Genomic DNA, 19,126 nt, shown 5'->3' on the forward strand with positions numbered 1-19,126 from the left:
TACCTCCATGTCCAAATTTGCCCTTCTCACCAAGGGTATCTCAGGTTCGTGGTACAGAACTGTCACTATCAGTTTCAGACGCTGCCGTTTGGATTGTCCACGGCACTCCGGGTCTTTACCAAGGTAATGGCCGAAATGATGATTCTTCTTCGAAGAAAATGGACGACCTCCTGATAAGAGCAAGGTCCAGAGAACAGTTGGAGGTCGGAGTAGCACTATCTCAAGTAGTTCTACGACAGCACGGGTGGATTCTAAATATTCCAAAACCGCAGTTGTTTCCGACGACACGTCTGCTGTTCCTAGGGATGATTCTGGACACAGTCCAGAAAAAGGTGTTTCTCCCGGAGGAGAAAGCCAGGGAGTTATCCGAGCTAGTCAGGAACCTCCTAAAACCAGGAAAAGTGTCAGTGCATCATTGCACAAGAGTCCTGGGAAAAATGGTGGCTTATTACGAAGCGATTCCATTCGGCAGATTCCACGCAAGAACTTTTCAGTGGTATCTGCTGGACAAATGGTCCGGATCGCATCTTCAGATGCATCGGCGGATAACCCTATCTCCAAGGACAAGGGTGTTTCTCCTGTGGTGGTTACAGAGTGCTCATCTTCTAGAGGGCCGCAGATTCGGCATTCAGGATTGGATGCTGGTGACCACGGAGGCCAGCCTGAGAGGCTGGGGAGCAGTCACACAGGGAAAAAATTTCCAGGGAGTGTGATCAAGTCTGGAGACTTTTCTCCACATAAATATACTGGAGCTAAGGGCAATTTATGATGCTCTAAGCTTAGCAAGACCTCTGCTTCAAGGTCAGCCGGTATTGATCCAGTGGGACAACATCACGGCAGTCGCCCACGTAAACAGACAGGGCGGCACAAGAAGCAGGAGGGCAATGATTTTTCGCTGGGCGGAAAATCATGTGATAGCACTGTCAGCAGTGTTCATTCCGGGAGTGGACAACTGGGAAGTAGACTTCCTCAGCAGGCACAACCTCCACCCGGGAGAGTGGGGACTTCATCGGGAAGTTTTCCACATGATTGTGAACCGTTGGGAAAGACCAAAGGTGTACATGATGGCGTCCAGCCTGAACAAAAAACTGGACAGGTATTGCGCCAGGTCAAGAGACTTTCAGGCAATAGCTGTGGACGTTCTGGTAACACCGTGGGCGTACCAGTCGGTGTATGTGTTTCCTCCTCTGCTTCTCATACCCAAGGTATTGAGAATTATAAGACGTAGAGGAGTAAGAACTGTACTCGTGGCTCCGGATTGGCCAAGAAGGACTTGGTACCCGGAACTTCAAGAGATACTCACAGAGGACTCATGACCTCTGCCACTAAGAAGGGACTTGCTTCAGCACGACCATGTCTGTTCCAAGACTTACCGCGGCTGCGTTTGACGGCATGGCGGTTGAACGCCGGATCCTAAGGGAAAAAGGCATTCCGGAAGAGGTCTTTCCTACCATGGTCAAAGCCAGGAAGGACGTGACCGCACAACATTATCACCACATGTGGCGAAAATATGTTACGTGGTGTGAGGCCAGGAAGGCTCCACGAAGAAATTTCAACTCGGTCGATTCCTGCATTTCCTGAAAACAGGAGTGTCTATGGGCCTCAGATTGGGGTCCATTAAGGTTCAAATTTCGGCCCTGTCGATTTTCTTCCAGAAAAAATTGGCTTCAGTTCCTGAAGTCCAGAAGTTTGTCAAGGGAGTACTGCATATACAACCCCCTTTTGTGCCTCCAGTGGCACTGTGGGATCTCAACGTAGTGCTGGGATTCCTCAAATCACATTGGTTTAAACCGCTCAAATCTGTGGATTTGAAATATCTCACATGGAAAGTGACCATGATGTTGGCCCTGGCCTCGGCCAGGCGAGTGTCAGATTTGGCGGCTTTGTCTCACAAAAGCCCATATCTGATTGTCCATTCGGACAGGGCAGAGCTGCGGACTCATCCCCAGTTTCTCCCTAAGGTGGTGTCAGCGTTTCACCTGAACCAGCTTATTGTGGTACCTGCGGCTACTAGGGACTTGGAGGACTCCAAGTTGCTAGATGTTGTCAGGGCCCTGAAAATATCGGTTTCCAGGACGGCTGGAGTCAGGAAAACTGACTTGCTGTTATCCTGTATGCACCCAACAAACTGGGTGCTCTTGCTTCTAAGCAGACGATTGCTAGTTGGATGTGTAGTACAATTCAGCTTGCACATTATGTGGCAGGCCTGCCAAAGCCAAAATATGTAAATGCCCATTCCACAAGGAAGGTGGGCTCATCCTGGGCGGCTGCCCGAGGGGTCTCGGCATTACAACTCTGCCGAGCAACTACGTGGTCGGGGGGAGAACACGTTTGTAAAATTCTACAAATTTGATACCCTGGCTAAAGAGGACCTGGAGTTCTCTCATTCGGTGCTGCAGAGTCATCCACACTCTCCCGCCCGTTTGGGAGCTTTGGTATAATCCCCATGGTCCTGACGGAGTCCCCAGCATCCACTAGGACGTTAGAGAAAATAAGATTTTACTTACCGATAAATCTATTTCTCGTAGTCCGTAGTGGATGCTGGGCGCCCATCCCAAGTGCGGATTGTCTGCAATACTTGTACTTAGTTATTGTTACAAAAAAAATCGGGTTGTTATTGTTGTGAGCCGTCTGTTCAGAGGCTCCTACGTTGTCATACTGTTAACTGGGTTCAGATCACAAGTTGTACGGTGTGATTGGTGTGGCTGGTATGAGTCTTACCCGGGATTCAAAATCCTTCCTTATTGTGTACGCTCGTCCGGGCACAGTATCCTAACTGAGGCTTGGAGGAGGGTCATAGGGGGAGGAGCCAGTGCACACCACCTGATCCTAAAGCTTTATTTTTGTGCCCTGTCTCCTGCGGAGCCGCTAATCCCCATGGTCCTGACGGAGTCCCCAGCATCCACTACGGACTACGAGAAATAGATTTATCGGTAAGTAAAATCTTATTTTTACACATTACGGCAGACAGCATACACTTTTTACACATAATGGCAGACAGCGTGCCCTCGTTACACATAGCGGCAGACAGCGTGCCCTCGTTACACATAGCGGCAGACAGCGTGCACTTTTTACACATAACGGCAGACAGCGTGCCCTCGTTACACATAGCGGCAGACAGCGTGCACTTTTTACACATTACGGCAGACAGCGTCCCCATTTTACACATTACGGCAGACAGCATACACTTTTTACACATAATGGCAGACAGCGTGCCCTCGTTACACATAGCGGCAGACAGCATCCCCTTTTTACACATTACGGCAGACAGCATACACTTTTTACACATAATGGCAGACAGCGTGCCCTCGTTACACATAGCGGCAGACAGCGTGCCCTCGTTACACATAGCGGCAGACAGCGTGCACTTTTTACACATTACGGCAGACAGCGTGCCCTCGATACACATAGCGGCAGACAGCGTGCACTTTTTACACATTACGGCAGACAGCGTCCCCATTTTACACATTACGGCAGACAGCATACACTTTTTACACATAATGGCAGACAGCGTGCCCTCGTTACACATAGCGGCAGACAGCATCCCCTTTTTACACATTACGGCAGATAGCATACACTTTTTACACATAATGGCAGACAGCGTGCCCTCGTTACACATAGCGGCAGACAGCGTGCCCTCGTTACACATAGCGGCAGACAGCGTGCACTTTTTACACATTACGGCAGACAGCGTCCCCATTTTACACATTACGGCAGACAGCATACACTTTTTACACATAACGGCAGACAGCATCCCCATTTTACACATTACGGCAGACAGCATACACTTTTTACACATAACGGCAGACAGCGTGCCCTTTTTACACATTACGGCAGGCAGATTCTACCTTTTTACACATAGCGGCAGGCAGATTCCCCATTTTTATACATAGCGGCAGGCAGATTCCCCATTTTTACACATTGCGGCAGGCTGATTCCTCCTTTTTACACATTGCGGCAGGCAGATTCCCCATTTTTACATTGCGGCAGGCTGATTCCCCCTTTTTACACATTGCGGCAGGCAGATTCCCCATTTTTACATTGCGGCAGGCAGATTCCCCCATTTTACACATTGCGGCAGGCAGATTCCCCATTTTTATACATAGCGGCAGGCAGATTCCCCATTTTTATACATAGCGGCAGGCAGTCCCCCCTTTTTACACATTGCGGCAGGCTGATTCCCCCTTTTTACACATTGCAGCAGGCAGTCCCAACAAATAAAAAAAGAAAGAGAAAGAAAGAAAGAAAGAAAGAAAGAAAGAAAGAAAGAAAGAAAGAAAGAAAGAAAGAAAGAAAGAAAGAAAGAAAGAAAGAAAAATTATACTTACCCTCTCTGTTGGCTCAGGCTCCTTGTGCAGCTTCCCGGGCAGTAGAGAAGAAGGAGGAGGGAGGTGGAGGAGGGAGCCGCAGCAGCGCTGTGTTATTGGTGGAGGCGCTGCTGCTGCTGCCCCTCTGCTTCACTATAGGCTGTTCTCAGAGACAGCCTATAGTGAAGCAGAGGAGCAGCAGCAGCAGCGCCTCCACCAGTAACAAAGCGCTGCTGCGGCTCCCTCCTTCACCTCCGTCCTCCACCTTACCCCGTACTGCTGCAGTGCGCGCCGCTCCTCTCCTCTCTCTCCGGGCGGCTGTGCGCTGCGGGCAGCGGTTGCCCGCAGCGCACAGCGGCATGTAATGAGTCAGTTTGACTCATTACATGCTTGGGCCCCTGAACAGAGGCGGGCCCCAGTGCAACGCACTGCTTGCACTGCCGGTAGTTCCGCCTCTGATCACACAGCACCCATACTACACTCACACAGCACCCATACTACGCTCACAGCGCACCCATACTACTCTCACACAGCGGCACCCATACTACATCACACAGCACCCATACTACGCTCACACAGCACCCATACTACGCTCACACAGCACCCATACTACTCTCACACAGCGGCACCCGTACTACGCTCACACAGCAGCACCCATACTACACTCACACAGCACCCATACTACTCTCACACAGCGGCATCCATACTACTCTCACACAGCACCCATACTACGCTCACACAGCGGCACCCATACTACGCTCACACAGCGGCACCCATACTACACTCACACAGCGCCCATACTACACTCACATAGTGGCACCCATACTACACTCACACAGCACCCACACTACTCTCACACAGCGGCACCCATACTACACTCACACAGCACCCATACCATGGGCGGATTGGTACGCCGGGACTCCGGGACAGTACACCGGTCTGCCGGGTCCCCTGCTAGGATGCTAACCTCACTCAGTGGCTGTGCTCCCCCTATGCTTGGCTGATTCACATAACTGCGAATGACGCTAATTGAGCCTCTGCACAAGCGCAGAAACTCATTCACGTCGGAGCCGCAGCAATGAAGTTTGTGCTGTTCTCAGGAATGAACAGCGGCAGCCCGGGCACTGAGGAGCCAGGCATCTCACGTATCGGGGCTAGCCTGGTCATTGCTATACAGTGGCTGGCCCCTCCCCAGGGACCAGCCAGCCAACCAACCTATCACAAGCGCACAGCGGGCTGCCCGGATCAGCCCTCCTCTGACTGCTCCATGGATGAGTCACTGCCTGTGTAGAGATGTGCCCAAATCCGGCGCCGTCCGCGAGCCAATCACGGCTTGCGGGACGCCAGCCAATCACGGGCGGGCGAGGTGAGCCTTTCGTCGCTCACCGCATCTTAGGCCCTGCCCCCCAGCGAGTGACATCGGACGCCAGGTGGGAGCCGAAGAGAGAAGAGGCCGTGCCGAAAAGCGGTGAAGGGTCGGGTGGCGCCAGGAAGAAGAGGACACCACGGGAAGAGCTCCGGTGGCCGAGGAAATGGCCAGAATACGCCTGCATCCTGGAGGAAGACGCCCAGTGCCGGCTGGACGCGAAGAAGAGGCGGTGGCGACGCTGGCCAGGACGGGCCAGCGGCAGAAGAACGCGGCTGAGGACCCGGAGAGACCACCAGGGGAGGAAAGCGAAAGAGCTAAAGAAGCTCCCCCCTGGTGCCTCTCCCATCAGTACAGGTAGGCCCCCGGTGAGGGCGCCTGTCACACCCCCCCCCCCCTTCTCTCCTCCCTAGACCAACAGGGATCGGGCATTAGGCCCGTAGGCACAGTCAGGCCCTCCCGGCCTGTGAGCATATAGTCGGGCCCTCCAGGCCCGCGGCCACATATAGTCGGGCCCTCCCGGCCCGTGGCCCCTATTAGCCGGGCACTAGGCCCATGGCCGCAATTCAGGAAATAGGCCGGATAGAGGGCGTTAGGCCCTAGTTCCAGGAAACCCCCCCTGTCAGGTATATAAGGTGACCCTGGGCATTAGGCCCAGGTCACCCAACAGGCCCCAAGTTAGGCGGGCGCTAGGCCCGAGGGCAAAGTCAGGCCTCTGGCCTGTGATCAGTAAGGGGGCAGTAGGCCCAAGTAAGTGTATAGGACGTGGGTAGGCTGTACGATGCCCACTCCCCAGAGAGCAGGTAGGGATTTAAAGGAACAGCACCATGGTAGTTACTTGCACTGTTATTGTGATTTGTGATGTGTGTTGTTTCCGTGCAGGGCCAAGGTTGCTTATAGTTTGTTTAGTTTTGTTGCACCACACACACAGAGCTAGTTTGAGGGCTCTGCCGTTGTAGTTAGCGTAGTGGTGTTACATCAGGATAGAGTTAGGCCCTGCACGGCTGTTGTTTGGTTGCCTCCTTACAGGGACCTGTAAGTGGAGAAGAAGTTCGCAGTGCAAGACTGATAACGGTAACATCTGTGTCTGTCTGTCCCTTTGTCTGTCCCCGAGCCCCGGATTAGGGGTTTGCTCACGGACGTGAGAAGCCCCTTTATCACACTACGCGCGAGAGTTCGAGTGTGTGAAAATTGGGTGGCTGAGGCTTTGTGCCGGTGATGACCTTACACCCAACCGGTAAAGGTTGCCGCCACCCCTGGGGTATCATCTTTTCCGGTGGAAGAAGAGTTGATACCCCCCTTAATTTGGTTTACTTTCTCCTCAGTATGTCCATCGTCGGCTCCGAGAGGGGATCGCCGTGTCCGGGTCCAACTGAAGGTTTGCATGTCCGTTGAAGATTCCGTGACCTGAAGGTGAGAGAGTGCGATGCGAGGTAAGCGGTGGGACGACACCTGCGTGGCAGCAGGCACTGCACCCGCACCGCCACACTCTTACACCTGTCTGTGCTGCGTGTGCCCCTCCTCTCCAAATCCTCACCATGCTGACTGTCCCGACTCTCTGCTTAGCCTTCACAGGAGGATGAGGGTAGGAAGAAATTCGGCTGGGGGAGAGATGACATTTATAAATCACCATAGCTGTGGCTGGGAGCGCTGTGTATGGGTTGGCAACATTAATCAAGCAGAGCTCCATTAGGGCTGCTTCCAGTAATTTCACGGGATGGTTTACCATCCCAATCCGCCCCTGACCCATAATACTCTCTCACGGCCCCCATTAACGTGCCCCCCACCTAGCACTCAGTAACCCAACAATTTTTACATCCCAATGCCAATTCACCCTCATACAGACACACACACACACCTCACACATATACACACACATTATAAATCGATTGTGCTCATCATGGAGCCATTGTAGAAGTTACCAGACACCGTGCTGCAGCAACATCATCAGCAGCTCCTTCCTCGTGCAGTATAGTCTTGGGGGGCGGAGCTTGGCTCAGTCAGGACCCGAGTGAAGGAGAGAGTGAACTCTGGAGGAGAGGGGAGGGGCGGCCAGTGCACTGCCTGCACGGCTCTGTGGCTACTGATCACACTGACAGGTGAGAGTGCCGGGGCTTGAGGAGTCGGGCCTGGGAGGATAGCTGCTGGCAGTCTGTGTGACGGGATAAAGTACACTGCCTGATGTGGCGGCAGCTTTCATAATTGTATTATATACCATCACTATTGTTGTCATCATTTGAGCCACTTGCCAGGAGGAGGGGGGTTTCCAGGCAACCAGAAACCCCCCCTGCGTTTGCCTATGGGAAGGAGAAGATTGTGCATACTGTACCTCCCAACATGACCCATTCCAGGTGGGACAAAATGCTCTCTACCTGGACTTCCCTCTTAATATATGATAGATGTCACCTGTACTGAACTATTTAATTGATAAGACAGGTGTATGAACACAGTACAAAAAGAGTAAGAGGGTGCCTCCAACTGGTGCTGATCTGCCTGAACGCAATGAGGTATCAAATATAAGTGTCACCACACTCAGTAGGAATATTCTGCAAAAAAGATTTATTGATACCTCTCTGCCACCACGGCGCTTAAGAACCGTATATTAATGTGAATAATTTGAATAATCACGATCAAATAGACACAGACAAATAAATTCATTCAATGCAGTAGGAGGATTTTGGTACTTACCAGATAAATCCTTTTCTTTGAATCCACAGGACACACTGGAGTATACTTGGGATATGGACGGGGCGTTAGCAGGGATAGGCACATTTAAATATTTAAATTAGTAACCCTTCACCCCCTCCATACTCCCAAGATGCCTCAGTGTTTTTTTTACTGAGCCGAACAGGAGCGAAAGAGAGGATGAACAATGGAGAATGACATAGAACATGGGTGGTCATTTCCGAGTTGTTCGCTCGTTGCCGATTTTCGCTATGCTGCGATTTGTTGCTAAATGCGCATGCGCATGGTACGCAGAGCGCATGTACTAAGTTATTTAACACAAAACTTAGTAGATTTGCTGGTGTTCATGCGGCGCTTTTCAGTCGCACTGCTGATCAGTGAATGATTGACAGGAAAGGGGCATTTCTGGGTGGTAACTAGCGTTTTCCGGGAGTGTGCTAAAAAATGCAGGCGTGTCAGGGAAAAACGCGGGAGTGTCTGGACAAATGGGGGAGTAGATGGCCGAACGCAGGGTGTGTGTGTGACGACAAACCAGGAACTAAATGGACTGAGGTGATCGCAATCTAGGAGTAGGTCTGGAGCTACTCAGAAACTGCAAGAAAACATTTAGTAGCAGTTCTGCTAATCTTTCGTTCGCTATTCTGCTATGCTAAGATACATTCCCAGAGGGCGGCGGCCTAGCGCTTGCAATGCTTCTAAAAGCAGCTAGCGAGTGAACAACTCGGAATGACCACCATTATAACATAACGGACAACTATAAAGTTGACACATAACATAACGGACACTAGAAAGTTAACACAACAATAGATAACAATCACCTTAACATTTGAACCAGTCGGTGAGAATGTGTTACCATAAGATTTACTGAATTTTCCAAAAGCCAGGTGAAACTGCTCTGGGTGGGCGTGCAGTACCGCCTGTGGATTCGAAGAAAAGGATTAATCTGGTAAGTACCAAAATCCTCCTTTCTTTTTCATCCACTAGGGGTCACTGGAGTACTCTTGGGACGTACCAAAGTTTCCCCCTTGGGCGGGAGAGCTGGTTGGCACCTGCAACACAAGACGCCCAAAGCTAGATGCTGATGCCGCAAACGTATCAAACTTTTAGAAGCGCACAAACGTGTGCACTGATGACCATGTAGCTGCACAGCAAAGTTGCGTCGTAGAGGCTCCACGACTTGATGCCCATGATATTACCACAGAATGTGTGGAATGTGCTGAAATAGATGCAGGCAGTGTTAAACTAGCATGAAAGTACGCTTGACGAATGGTCAGCTTAATCCATCTGGATAAGGTCTGTTTGGAAGCTGGCCACCCTATTTTGACTGCATCATAGAGAACAAACAAAGTATCCATGTCAGGTCTCTAGGTTTGTCTGTCCCCGGCGGGGGCGCTAGTGGGTCAGTGTTGGTCTGATGGATAAAACGTGGAGGCAATATAAAAGTCCTGCGCATAGGCGCTGATGTTTTATTGTAACAGAGCAAAAAGGGATAACACAGCGTGAACAGAAAACCGGTAATGGAGTGACAATGACTGATAACGGAATTTGTATAACTGAAGTCTCTTGCAAAAGAAATATGAAACAACAAATACTGAAGGCAGATGATATAAACCAAAGTCCAGTAGTACTTGATAGCACACAATCTCAGTATAACATAAAGTAACGTAACTTGGAAAGCAGAACTCCGATATGCAAAAGAAACACACAGTCTCTGTAAAGCACAAGTCCAGGTAGCCTTACTAGGCTCAAGCAGGAGACAGTCTCTAAGCACAAGTTGTTATATTGCAGGAATGCACAGATGGAATACTGATAGCAAATACACAGGTAAGTTGGTAATACGAACACCTGAGGAGAGTCTCTGCTGCTGGTGATTGTGGCTGAATGAAATTGGAGTCCGGAGTTAACAGGAGAGCTGTGAGAATGAAGACTGGAACAAATGGAAGTAACCACGGGGATCGCTGGAAACAGGAATACAGGAACCAGGAGAACTAAAGCACACGGTATGTGACTTGTTGTCCGAGGCAATGTGAGAGACCCACAAGCTGGAAGTTATACCTCCTGCTCTGCAGTGATTGGACACAAACTGCAGGCGGAGATACAGTGCTGGATTGAACACCCGAATCAGCTGCGTGCCGGTGTCATGGTAACGTCCACACACTCTGGACATCGGCACGCAGCAAAACCCACACAGGACCAGACTCAGGAGTACTCAGCAATGTGGAATAGAACGCTCGCGGTTACTACACCCATGCAGCCGCAACTGGGGCCAAGACCTCCGGAGGCCCGCACACCAGCTCGCTGGTAAGTGAGACGCAGCAGAGTGCCGATTCCTGACAGTACCCTCTCCTTTATGGGTGAGCACCGAACACCAACGAGGCTTGGCAGGGAAGAGTCTGTGGAAGGCTTGAATCAGACGTGGAGCATGTACATCCGTGGCGTTGACCCAACTCCTTTCTTCAGGACCATATCCAGACCAATGAGATATTGCAGATGACCATAACGATGTCGAGAGTCTAATATCTTTTCCACCTCATATTCCACGCCCCGATGAGTTCGTACCTTTGGAGCTGCTGGAAGCGTTCTCTGGAAACGATTGAGAATTAGTGGTCTGAGGAGAGAAATATGGAATGAGTTGGGTACTTTCAAAAAAGCAGACAGTTTCAATTTATAAGCCACCGGATTAATAACACTTTCTATTGGAAAAGGTCCAATAAACCGTGGCGCAAACTTCATTAAGGGCCGGAGATTACGGGTAGATAACCAGACTTTATCGCCCGGTTTCAAACTAGGAACTGCTCGCCTCTTCCGATCAGCGAACATTTTATACCGTTGAGAAACTTTTTTAAGGGATGAATGGATCTCTTTCCAAATTTGAGCGAACCGCTGAAGAGCAGAAGCAGCCGCAGGCACATCTATGGCAGGTAATTCTTGGAAATCCGGTACTCTAGGATGCTGACCATAAACTGCGAAAAAAGGAGTTGTATCAGTTGAAGTATGATAACGGAAATTATGAGCAAACTCTGCCCAGGGCAACAACTCTACCCAGTCATCCTGTGAAGAAGAGATATACAGTCTCAAATAGGTCTCAAGTTCTTGATTTACCCTCTCTGTCTGCCCATTTGTTTGAGGATGATAGGCCGTAGAGAACTTCAGTTTTACCTGTAGCGCTGAACACAGAGCTCTCCAAAACTTGGCCACAAATTGTACTCCTCGGTCAGATATGATTTCTGTTGGAAGTCCATGTAACCTGAATATTTCACGAAGAAACAACTGTGCCAACTTTGGAGCAGAGGGTAATCCCATGAGTAGAATGAAGTGTGCCATTTTTGAAAACCTATCGACTACTACCCAGATGGTGTCATACCCTTTGGATGGAGGGAGATCAGAAATAAAATCCATCGACAAATGGGACCAGGGGCGCCTAGGAATGGAATTGGGTATCAATTGGCCTGCGGGAGCCTGACGAGAAATTTTATGCTGAGCACATTTGGGACATGAAGCTATGAACTCTTGAATATCTACCTTCATACGAGGCCACCAATACGTTTGAGACAGAAACTTAAAAAAGTCTTTAGAACCCCAGGGTGACCAGTAAACTTGGACGTATGAGCCCAAGACAGAAGGTTTGGACGAAGCTCTGGAGAGACAAACATCTTGCCTGGAGGCGGGACTTGCGACATCCCTGTAGCTGCGAAAACCACCGGATTTAATACTGGTCGAGCAGCCTGTTCTGCGGATTCCTCGATTGAGCTCATGGAGCGAGACAAAGCATCCGCTTTGACATTTTGTGAACCCGGTCTAAACATCAACTTAAAATCAAAGTGAGAAAAGAATAGAGCCCACCTTGCTTGCCGAGGATTCAGACACTGCGCGGCTTTCAAGTAGAGAAGGTTCTTGTGATCCGTGTAGATGGTAATGGGAAATCTCGTACCCTCCAGCAGATACCTCCATTCTTCAAGAGCCAACTAGATTGCTAACAACTCCTGGTCGCCGATGGTATAGTTCATTTCTGCGGTTGAGAACCTACGAGAAAAAATCCCACAAGGGTGAGTCTTACCATTACTGCCAACCTGGGACAGGACTGCGCCCACGCCAACCGTTGAAGCGTCCACTTCCAAGATGAAGGCTTTACTGACATCCGGCTGTTGTAACACAGGAGCTGAAATAAAAGCTTGTTTTATTTTATGAAAGGCGGACAGTGCGTCGTCAGACCATTGGGAAGGATTTCCCCCTTTCCGGGTAAGGCAGGTAATTGGAGCTATTAGCGTGGAAAGGCCTTTAATAAACTTTCTGTAGTAATTAGCAAAGCCAATGAAGCGTTGAACTGACTTGAGTGTTGTTGGAAGAGACCAGTTTTCTATAGCTTCCAATTTAGCTGGATCCATTTGAAGGTCTGTTCCGGAAATGATGTATCCTAAGAAAGATATTGAAGAAGCTTCAAATGTGCATTTGGACAACTTGCCATACAGATGATTCCGTTGGAGACGTTGCAGAACCTCCTTCACCTGTTGGCGATGAGAGACTAAATCACGGGAGAATATCAAGATGTCATCGAGGTAAACTACCACACATTTATACAGGAGATCTCTGAACACTTAGTTGACAAAGTTTTGAAACACGGCCAGGGCGTTACTTAAACCGAAGGGCATCACTAGATATTCATAGTGGCCGTCACGAGTATTGAAGGCAGTTTTCCACTCATCACCACTTCGAATCCTGATAAGATTGTAAGCCCCGCGAAGATCCAGTTTCATGAAGATGGAAGCCCCTCTAACTCTGTCAAACAGCTCTGTGATAAGAGTTAACGGGTAGCTATTTTTGATCGTGATGTCATTTAAACCCCGATAATCGATACAGGGGCGAAGTCCTCCATCTTTCTTCTTGACGAAGAAGAATCCAGCACCAGCTGGGGAAGTGGATGGACGGATGAATCCTTTCTGTAAATTTTCCTTTATGTATTCACTCATTGCTTGAGTCTCTGGAACTGGAAGAGGGTATGTACGCCCTCTAGGCGGCTTGCTCCCTGGAACCAGATCGATGGGACAATCCCACTCTCGATGGGAAGGCAAGACATCCACTGCTTTCTCACTGAAGACGTCAGTGAATTCCTGATAGGCCTCCGGAAGGCCAGACTGAGACTTTACACTTGAAGACTTTATTGGAAACACTTGAGCCAGACAAGACTGATGACAGGAGGAACTCCATGCTGTTAACTGCAATGTAGACCAGTCAAATTGCGGATTGTGCAGTTGGAGCCAAGGCATACCCAGTACAATCTCATAGCCCGCTTTGGGTATAACCAGGAACTCAATGAGCTCAGAATGCTGGAAGCCTACTCCAAGAACTACCGGCTTGGTTTGCTGAAAGATGGAACCTTCAGAAATACGGCTTCCGTCCATGGCCGTGAGATAAACTGGACGACACAACTTAGTCACTGGGAGATGAAGTCTATCCACTGTAGCTTGCGTGATAAAATTCCCAGCAGCACCACAATCCACTAAGGCAGACAAAGACTGGAGTCCCTCGGGCCTTTCCAAGGTAACGGGTAATATAAGATCCTGAGATGAAGGAGCTTTATTCAAGAGCCCTAACTTGACTCCTTCTCTACAAGTTAGGACCTGGCGTTTCCCGGCCGAGCAGGACAGGAACCAATCAGATGACCAGCAGCAGCACAATAGAGACACAGTCTTTCCTTTAATCTTCTGGACCGCTCCTCAGGTGTTAAACGAGATTTGTTTACCTGCATGGGTTCATCAGTAATAATAGGTAGAGACTGTACAGGAGGCATAGCTCGGTGCTTGCGAAGATCACCTCGAGAGCGTTCACAGGTCCGCTCGCGTAGACGTAGATCCAATTTGACACATAGGGAAATTAGAGCTTCCAGTTGCTCTGGTAAATCTCGAGTAGTCAATTCATCCTTTATGCGGTCAGACAGACCATGCCAGAAGGCGGCAACCAATGCCTGGTTGTTCCACTTCACCTCTGATACCAATGTCTGGAACTGGATAACGTACTGACCCACAGTACGTGTTCCCTGGCGGATCTGAAGGAGGTCAGAAGAAGCAGAGGTCGTATGCCCAGGTTCGTCAAATATGCGTCGGAATGCGGCAACAAACTCAGTATAGTTGTTCAATATTGCATCTGCTCGCTCCCACAGCGGAGAGACCCAGTTCAGAGCAGAGCCAGCTAGAAGAGAAACAATATAGGCAACCTTGGTTCTAGGTGTTGGAAAGTTCTGTGGCTGCAATTCAAACTGAACTTCGCATTGATTTAGAAACCCACGACACATCTTAGAATTACCATCAAATTTACTCGGAGTGGGAAGATGGATGCGAGACATTGAATCAGGGGCAACTGGAGAGCTGGAAACTGAGGAACCAGGAACAGGAACTGTAACTGAAGAGGACACTGGGGAAACTGGAATTGGAAGTGATTGTTGCAGAGTATCTAATCGTAAAGACATTCCTTGCAGGAATTGCATAATCTGCTGCTGTGCAGCCTCTTGACCATCCAGTCGTGACACTAGATCTTGGAGTGTCCCTGACCCCACACTCTGACCACCGTCCGGGTCCATGGGCCTCGGACAAACTGTGCTTTTTGTTCTGTAAGGTAAACTCGTTGATCCATCGTATCCAGAATCATTCCTAGGAATTTAATTCTTTGACACGGAACCAGGCTTGATTTCTTGAAGTTGACAATCCAACCGTGTTGAACTAGTACATTGTACGTTAGGAAGGCATGCTGAAGGAGTATTTGTTGAGACGGAGCACTGATGAGAAGGTCGTCTAAGTTCGGAACACTTCTGACTCCCAGGGATCTGAGATGAGCTATTGTCACAGACATCACCTTTGTGAATACCCGAGGCGCTGATGAGAGGCCAAATGGTAATGCCTGAAATTGATAATGGTTTTGTTGTACTGCAAACCTTAAGTACACCTGATACGGTGGCCAAATTGGAATGTGTAAGTACGCATCCTTGAGATACAGTGAAATCATGAATTCCTGTGGTTCCAAACCTGCAATCACTGACTGCATGGATTCCATCTTGAATCTGTAGTAAGTGATGTACTGATTGAGCCCCTTCAGGTTCAATATCGGTCTGACCGAGCCGTCCGGCTTTGGTACTACAAAAATACTGGAATAATAACCTTGACCCTGTTGGTCAACTGGAACCTGAATCAAAACTGCTGAATTTACGAAAGATTGAATCGCGGTCTGCAGAACCACCCTTTTGTCTTCTGAAACAGGGAGGCCTGTCTTGAAAAACCGCATTGGTGGTAGACAACTGAACTCTATTTTGTAACCTTTGAACACTAAATTGCGGATCCACCCATCTGTGGATGTCTGAAACCACAACAAGTGAAACGTTTGAAGGCGTGCTCCCACAACTGAAGATCCGAGATGGGCTGGCAGCCCGTTATGCCATTGGCTTGTCAACGGACTTTGTGTGCTGACGACGGGTATTGGTTTTTTGGAAACCACGTCTACTCTGTATGGTTATTCCTCTAGCACGGCCTGGAAAGGACTAAGGTCTTACAGATCTTAATGCCAGTCCAGTGTATTTCCGTTTAGGAACTGGTGTGGGGGATGGTCTTCAGTATGCCGCTGGGCGGGATCCTGGTGACCAGCATACCAGCGCCGGGATCCCGACCACCGGCTTGCCGGCACATATTCTCCCTTTTGGGAGTCCATGACCCCCCTGGAGGGAGAATAAATCGTGTGTACCGTACCCACAGCATGGCAAGCGCAGCGAGACCGCAAGGGGCTCATTAGCGCTCGCACAGCTTTCGGTATGATGGCGGTTAGGATCCCAGCGCCGTTATGCTGGTACTCGGGATCGCGGCCGCCGGCCACTCATACTACACCTGGTGTGGGCAATTGGTGGATAACAGATTTTCCCCAGTAGCCTGAGAAATCCACTTGTCCAATTCAGGACCAGATTACATCTCGCCAGCGTAAGGCAGTGCTTCTATTCCTCATTTTGACTCTGCCTCTGCCTGCCAAGAATGCAGCCAAAGCACCCGTCGGGCTGCAACTAGTGAAGCTGAAAGCAGAGAACAAACCTGGACGATGTCCATAGAAGCCATACCTAAATACTCAGCTGATTCACAGATGTGATCAGCACAAAGTATAAGCTGGTTGTAGGCCCAACTTGAGCTGTGTTGCCCCTGCAATGACAGCCTTGTTAACCCAAACTCCAACTAAAGCAGGTCTAAGCAACACCCTTACTGCTGTATTCATTGACTTTAGCATAGCTTCTAGCTTACGCTCTGATGGGTCTTTAAGAGTCGTTGCAGCGGGGACTGGAATGGTTAAGTTTTTTGAAAGTTGTGACACTGAGGAAACCACTGCTGGTGGATTCTCCCATTTACTTGTCATAGACTCTAGAAATGGGTAGTTAGACAGAAACCGTCTAGGCACAGCAAACCTGTATCTGGATTCTTCCATGCTTCCGTTAACTGCTTATTAAGATAATCTGAATAAGGAAAACACACAGGTGCTCTCTGTTTTTTAACAAACAAAAATCCATCATTTGAAAGCGGCTCCACAGTCTCAGTAAAATTCAGAACCCGGCGTACCGCCCTGATGAGATTATCAGTGGACAGACTATCAGTAACCTCACTATCTGACTCCTGCCTAATTCACCTTCTTCTTGTTCCTCCTTAGATATAAGGTCTGGCATTTAATCGTCAGAATGCAACACAGCTGAAACCGGTAAATTATGAGCCAAACTAGGACTACTTTTAGGAACTGAGCTAGACCTGGACTTTTCTAAACTCTGCAAAGTCCGTGACATATCCTGAGCCCACTCTGGCAGCTCAGACGGCATTATCCTAGAAACAGACCTAGCCACCTCACGTTCTTTTTGTGCAGCGGAAAGCTCAGATTTTAACTCAGACATCACACCTGCCATCATTGCCCAAGGAGGATCAGGGCAGAGGTCCATATTTGGACCCTTATTTGCAAGACACACTGTGCAAGTGGTAGTTCCATCAGGTAACACACTGTCACAGACATCGCAGACAAGCTGCTTGTTTGATTTTGCATTAGCTTTACTCATTATGTACACAGACAGACAGTGAAAGACAAGTGAAAACAGTGAAAGACAAGTCCCCACGACTCAGTAAAAAAAGTAACTAAAGTGTGTATAACCCAGAAGTGCAGTGCACGTGGTACACACTAAAATCTGTTACATTTGTGCTTCACAGAATTCCTACTAACACCCCTGAACCCTCCAGTGGCTGAGTGTTGTAGGACTGCAGCAAACTTCCTGCAAGAAAATGACGTCCAGCCATGTGCTTTCACCGTGTGATATATATACATGAAATTCTATGTATAATAAAAGCACCATTGTCAGGTATATTCACAAGGACTACACAAGCACCTTATACATATATAAACAATAGATTCCTTATGTATTTATAAACTGTCATATATACATTAGATCCTCTATGTATGATGGCAAGCTTAAAAGCCTGACAGCAGGGACCCTTCATGTGCTTAACATGCCCATAGACACAGCTTGATGAGGTGTTGCATTAGTAGTGAGCCGCTGTGCTGCTGTAGGTTAAAACACCCTTCCCCCACGATCTTCCCTCAATTGGGGCTGGTGGGCCACTGCAGCAGTGAGAGCTGTCCGTGGCCAGAGAGGGGTGAGCCGCGGCAGTGTGGAAGCTGTCTGCGGACATACACAGGAGCCAGCGGCTAGCGGGAGCAGGAGCTAGCCACGGGAGGAAGCCGGGGAGCGGCAGCTTTGGCTGGCCGGGGCTGGCTGGCGGGATCACAATGAACAAACCGAAAATCCCCACATGGCAGGGCGGCAGCATGAGCTGCCCGCCCTGCTCCCCAGCAAGACAATGCACAGGAGCGGCGGCAGTGTGAGCTGTCTGGCCGCTCATTACCTGTATACAGTGAAACCTATGACGGGGCTTCTCCTGTAAGCGATGTCCAGCTCCGTGCGTGTAGCCCCAGGCTGAAATCAGCAACGCTGATTCTGGTCTATGGCGGGGCTCCTCTCCTGAGCACTGTCAAGCCAAGTCCCTCCACATTCCCGAATCCAAGCTTCTTAATAAGCTGGGAAGGGATTGAAAGTAAAAAGACAAAATCTTGTCGAAAAAATAGAAATAAAGTGTGGAGAACTTTCCATGTGTGCCATCCCGGTGAGGCACAAAAACAACACTGAGTCATCTTGGGAGTATGGAGGGTGGAGGATTACTAATTTAAATATTTAAATCGGCCTATCCCTGCTAACACACCACCCATGTCCCAAGAGTACTCCAGTGACCCCTAGTGGATTAAAAAGAAACATTCCTTTGTCGAGGTTCAATTTTGTTAGATGTATCCTCTGTCGTTAAAGTTGTAATTGGTGAGTCCAGATAAAAGTAAGTTTTTCAGATGGTGCTAAAATATTATATATATATATATATATATATATATATATAATGTGTGATAAAAGTTTTCTTATGTCCCTTAAATATATTAAGTTGATAACATAGATTGGTTTCCATACAAGGTAGGTTTATCAATAGCTATGGCGCACCCCACTCACACTGGATAAGTGTTGTTTAAAGGTATCTTTGATGCCAATATGCCCCTGTTGTCATGGCATTAACAATCCCTCTGATAAAAAAAACTTTCCCCAACAATTTAGAACACTCAAATCCCAGGAACAGGGTTGGTCTACCGAAAGCGTTTTATGAATGTCACATAAAGGTATCTTTCTCCTTGGAAAAGGTGATAACAGCTGATGGCATTAATATACCATAAT

General features: G+C 48.9%; 1 protein-coding gene across 1 annotated transcript in view; it reads right to left on the reverse strand.

The window, feature by feature from the left end:
* LOC134929477 (TBC1 domain family member 31-like) overlaps positions 1 to 7,659 on the reverse strand; it is a 30,470-nt gene extending 22,811 nt beyond the window's left edge. Inside the window, exon 1 of the mRNA XM_063925090.1 lies at positions 7,596 to 7,659. The gene's annotated coding sequence lies outside the window, so the exon portion shown is untranslated. The remainder of the gene's footprint in view (positions 1 to 7,595) is intronic.
* Between the last annotated feature and the right edge of the window lie 11,467 nt (positions 7,660 to 19,126).

Source organism: Pseudophryne corroboree, chromosome 5, assembly GCF_028390025.1.
Source record: "Pseudophryne corroboree isolate aPseCor3 chromosome 5, aPseCor3.hap2, whole genome shotgun sequence".
Taxonomy (NCBI): domain Eukaryota; kingdom Metazoa; phylum Chordata; class Amphibia; order Anura; family Myobatrachidae; genus Pseudophryne; species Pseudophryne corroboree.